Source organism: Notamacropus eugenii, chromosome 2, assembly GCF_028372415.1.
Source record: "Notamacropus eugenii isolate mMacEug1 chromosome 2, mMacEug1.pri_v2, whole genome shotgun sequence".
In the NCBI taxonomy this organism is placed as follows: domain Eukaryota; kingdom Metazoa; phylum Chordata; class Mammalia; order Diprotodontia; family Macropodidae; genus Notamacropus; species Notamacropus eugenii.
Window position 1 is genome coordinate 154,335,495 of NC_092873.1, and position 6,000 is coordinate 154,341,494.

Below are 6,000 nucleotides of genomic sequence, written 5' to 3' on the forward strand. Positions count from 1 at the left end.
AAGTCTAGACAACCAACAAAATAATGAATCAAGCCCTAATCTGCAATGTTTGCAGATTTGATTCCAATGTAAATGCTCTTACTAGACACTTAATAATCTGCTCCTTGGAGCCTGTATAAATTGGCTTCAGCATATCCCTGGAGGAAACCAACTGTCTTCCAAGAAAGCTCATTCCACTTTTGGGTTGCTCTTATTGTAGAGAAAGAGGGAGCATGGCAAAGAGGATAGAGACTTGGTCCTGGAATCAGGAAGAGGTGGGATTCCAGTCTTCCTTCTTACCCCTACAGGATGTATGTACTTAATCTCTCAATGTTTCTAGACAACTACAGAGCAGGTGTTCATCTGTATGAGCAGAAGGAAGTTTTTAATGCAGTTCCCTATACAAATAAAATCATGTATCCACACCAAAAAACGAAAACAAAATAAAACAACAAAAAGTATTTTTCCTACATCAAAGCCAAATTTCCCAGTTGCAATCTTCCTTCACCCATGAAAACCAAAAGCTCAATTTCAAATTATAGTCTTCATTTCCTGGGGCACTGAGAGGTTAAGCAATTTGCCCATGTTCTCATAAGTAGTACATGGCAGATGCAGGACTTCTGGCCAGGTCTCATGACTCCAAGGCTAGCCCTTTATCCATCTGTCTAATGAAAGTAGGATTATCCCAGTTTTACAGATGTGAAACTGAGTTTCATGGACATAAAATGATTTGTCCACAAATACTCAAATAGTAAGTAGTAACACTTGTATTTGAAGCCTTTCCAACATCTCTTTCCACTATGGCAAATAAGTAACAGCCTTTAAAAATGGATTGAAATGATGGAATGCCACTGTGCTGTAAGAAATGATGAGCAGATTGATTTTAGAAAAAAAAAAACATGGAAAGAATTGCATGAAATAATGAAGATGAAATAAGCAGAACCAAGAGAACATTGTATGTATTAGTAGCGATATTGTTCAAAGAATGACTAAGGTATTCTGAGTATTATAAATACTCAAATCAACTACAAAGGACCCATCAAGGAAGATGCTATCCACCTCCAGAGAAAGAACTGATAAATAAATAAAATTATGCATAGTATGGTGTGTGTATGTGTGTGTTTTGAAATGATTACCCTCTCTAGTGTAAGGTAGGGAGGAAGGGATGAAGACAGCTCCAAACTTAAAATGTAGCAAAAAATTTAAAACTGGATCGGAAGACAAAAGATAAAGACATGTTTTTAATTGATAGGCAATACTGTTGTGCTTCTGTGTTATTAACAAAATATGGCCCTATATTCAGTAGTAAACTTGTTACTGGCTACTTTGGAGAAGCTGGATGCACTTGGTGCTAGAAGGAAATGAACAAAGCTGCCAGTTCACAGCAGGAACATCTAAATCCTCACACTTTTGAAGAGGACTGGAAAAACAAGAAAGCATTTTTACCTTCTGCAGTAAAAATAATAGTGAAAGAAAGTCTTCATGGTGTATATACAGAGTGTTTTAAGTCTGGCTATTAAATAAATAGCCAGTGTTGATGAAAGAAAACAGATAAACAAGCATTCATAAGGGTCAGTATGTTGGGGAAGACTGGTCATGGGATAGAAAGTAATTTCCATTTTACAAACTCAATAGAAGCCAGTCAAAGCACTAATAATTCAACTGATCAGCTGACAGCTTCCCAGGGTGGGAGATCTTATGCATAAGATGAAGAGGTTGGACAAGGTGATCTCTAAATTCCCTGCCACCTATAACATTATAGCTCCCACTGTCCAATGGGGATTGTTAACTTTAACCCAAGCAAGCCCTTTCTGCTTTTGAATAGCTCTAATTATAAGGAGAGAAAGGGTGTGGCTTAGTGGGTAGAAAAATTGGCCAAAGACTCATCAAAAACCTGAGTTTCAAGCACTTCTGAAACATATTTGCCATATGATCTTGGGCAGATCAATGACTTTCTATGACTTTAAGTTGCATGGCAAGTATTAATTTGCATTGATAGTTTCCTCACTATTCTTTTCCTATATAGACTCTCTCACTCCTCCACACTTAAAAAAAATAGAGCACAAGTAAGTGCTTAAGTATAAATGCCAAGTATAAAGGACATATGAAGAAAGATGCTATTTGAATCCAGGGAAATAACTGATAAATAGAAGTATGTACAGAATAATTTTACACATATATATACATATACATGTGTGCATATACGTGCACATACACACACACATATACACATACACAAACACCTATTTCTGTCTAATGATGGCCATCTCTAGGGCAGGGAGGAGGAGAGAAGAAAAAAAGGAAGAAAGAAATACAAAATATAAAATAATAAAAAGAAATAATAACTGTTTTATATTTAAAATGAATAGCAAGTTATACATAGTAGATTTGCAGTTTCATGTGCAATCTTTTTTTTTATTATACTATGTTATGGGAATGCTTGTTCTATTCCATAAATTGACAATATAATAAAAAAAAAGCCCCAAATCAAATACTCTAATATCAAAAAGAAGTTTTTTTATTTTTTTTTGGTGTGAGTGTGTGTGTGTGTGTGTGTGTGTGTGTGTGTGTGTGTGTGCAATAAACCCCTCTGGTAGTTTAGTGAAGCCTATGGATTCCTCCTCATTAAAATGTTTTTAAATACTTGAAAAAAATGCTAAATTTCAGCTACAGGTTAATGAAGATAGAGATTTCTTTTCCCATCCAAGTTTACAGATCTTCTGAAATCTATCTACATACCTTTTAGGGGTGTGTGGACCCTAGGGTATAAACTTTAGATCTAGGGGGATGATGAGATTATTATGGACTATATTATGTGAATTATTCATAGTAGAATGTTAAAACCAGAAAGCACCTTAGAGATCCCAGCATTTAAAGTTGGAAGGGACCTTAATTGAGTTCACTCCCTCTTTTTATAGATGAGTCATTTCAGTCATGTCCTACTCTCTGTGACCCTATTTAGAGTTTTCTTGGCAAAGATACTAGAGTAATTTGCCATTTCCTTCTCCAGCTCGTTTTACAGATGAGGAACTGAGACACAGTTAAGTGACTTGCTCTGGATCACACAGCTAGTGTCTGAGGCAGAGTTTGAACATAAGTCCTCCTGACTGCCAGGCTGGTGCTCTATCCACTGTGCCACTGAACTGCCCTAGTAATGAGGAAACTGAAGCCTACAAAGGTAGTTACTTACTGGCTTAGGATCATATAGATGCTAGTTCCTGGCAAGCTTAGGGCTAGAACCCATGCTTTTTAATTCCTGCTCCAATGGGTATTTCTACCAGATTGCATTGTTTACTAATATTATTTCAATTTATTCAATACCAACCGTATTAAGAAGTGCTTGAGAGTATTTTAGATCAGTTCAGCCAGTCTCTTTCTTCCTGCTAAAACCTCAAAAGTTACCACTGCCAGTGCATTATTCTTGTTAACAACTTTCAGCTATGGGTTAAATGGATCATGATCCACACCTACTCCCTGACTCCCTGGAATGTGATTACCCTAGGTGGGGCACATAGTAGAATTTCATTTTTGCTGATGGCACAGACCTGTGAGCTATGTGAATAGAAGTAAAGCAAAGTTGTTGTTTTGTTTTGTATTGTTTTCCAGTATACTCATTCTAGTACTCTTTATAAGCCTAAACTCATTTTTAGAGACATAGTATTAATGGTGAAGATAAGGAAAGAATTTGAGTTAATTTGGTCTATGATCTTAAAGAACTAGATAGAGCATTTCAGTTACTTCTCTCCTCTCTGAACCTCAATTCTCTCATCTGTAAAATGGGGATAGATAGACAGCAGGGCATGATAAAGAATGGACTTGAGTCAGAAATACCTAGGATCAAGCCCTGATCCCCTCTGAAATGAACTAACCATATGGGACATTGAACAAGTCGCTTAGCTTCTGGTAATGTAAGGCAACTAACACAGGTAAAGCAGGTATTCATTTACTTTGACAGAAGATATTTCTTCACTAGGAATTCTACAACAATGAAATCATATGTCTGGACCAAAAGAAAAAAAAAAGATGGCTAAAAGAATTTTACTAGTTTCTCACTTTCATAATTCTAAGTTCAGATCTTTCAAAATATCTACCCCTGGCTAGAGAAATTATTACACAAGACAATAAATTGTAAAGCAGTTAATTATCTATATTAGCAGAGGGAGTTACCTCACAAGAAGTTCCCCACACTTAAAAATAATTGGCTCAGGTCCAGAAAACCCTAAAAAACAAATTTGAGGAAATGAGCATTCCCATTTCACTGGACTCTTATGAGGAATGTACTTTGTGAACCACAAAGTTCTATGTAAATGTGAGTTATTAATATAGAGAGGCAGCGCAGCTGTGAACAGTATCTTGGAGTTAGAAGACCAGTCTTATACCTCGTCACTCCTTGGTAGTTTAATTTCGATGGGCGTGGAACCCTGAATACATGTATTTTTAGATTTTTCTTAGTATATTATTTGGTTTTGCTGATTTTCCTCCTCTTCTTCCTCTTTGTCTTTATTATTATTATTTGTTATAGAGAATAGTTTTCTGGAAGGGGGTAGGGAAGGGATACAGCAAAAAATTTAGGTACTGTGCTAGAGGTATAAAATTATGACACTGGAGTTACGCCTAAAGTTGATAGAAATTGGGAATTAAATTGATCGTAGGATCATAGATTTAGAACTTGAAGGAGAGGTCATTTATTACAGTCATATGTTACATATGAAGAAAATGAGGTCTCCAAGAGGCTATATGACTTACCCAAAGTCACTATGAAATAAGTAGCAGAACTCAGTATTTGAATTCAGGTCCTCTGACTTCAAAACCTGGTCCTCTTTTCTTTCTTTAAAAAAAAATTTATTAATTTATTTTTAATATTCTTTTCTTTTTAAATTGAGTTCCAAATCCTGGTCCTCCTTCCACTGCATTGACTCCCTTCTCAAAAGAGAACTTGATACTTGTTGATCAGCTAAGTAGAAACATGGAGACAAGTGCAGAGGGGAAAGGAGGGGACTCATTTTATTCAGAGGGAGTAGTCACTGTGCAGGAAGAACGAAACAGGATTTGAGGAAATGCTAGGATGAAAGTAATAGCCACAGATAGTTTACTCCCAGACTGTTTAATGGGAAGATTATGTGTTATGTCCAGTTTCATAATAGAGGGATGCTCAGCCCACCTTTGCTGAAGGGGCAGCATGTAAAGTGCTGATGGGAGTACTGTGTTTCAGACAGTTATTTACTTCACTTGGTCCACTCAAGTATAAATAATCAAAATGATACATAAATTTAAATGCCAGTGTCTTGTAGTTATTTTTGAGGGATAGCCACAAACCTGAGATCTGGTATTTAACAAACAACCCCGGCTACCTCCTCAGACTAAACACATAGTGTGTTATCCAAGCTGCAATTTTATGAAAACAAAATGTCTTTCGAGAGAGAACAAGCTAGCACTATTGCTTGAAAAATCACTTTAGGAAAAAGGTTTCCTTCCACCAAAGGAAGTTGGAAATATAACTTGAACACTTTAGTCCCTCTAGCTAATCAGTGAGGTTATTCTTGGTTGTTGATGACTTCTGAATCCATACAAATATGTTTCCCCTACATGCTGTCTTTCAGTAAATAAATTCCTTTCCTGAGAGCAGAGCTCTATCTCCTTTAGAAAAATCCAATGAATACTGTGAGTCAATGGGATTAGGTAGCAAAAAAGTGACCATACTAGATAGTCAAGTCCAGGGGATCTTCAAAGCAAAGATGATAAAAGCCCAAAGTTGGGAAATTGATGCTCTTAGGATCATAGATTTAGAGCTGGGAGGCACCAAGTTTCCTCATTTACAGAAGAGAAAAAAACAAGGCACCAGCAAATTAAATGACTTAGCCTGACTCACACAACTAATGGGAGGTACAGTGTGAATCCATGCCTGTTCTGACTGCAAGTCCACTGCCTTTTTCAGTCTAATAGCCCACACTGACTCTTCAGCAAGCCTGCTCATTATTTTCTATTTTAACCATGGACTTTGATTTTCTTTGTTTAACCAAA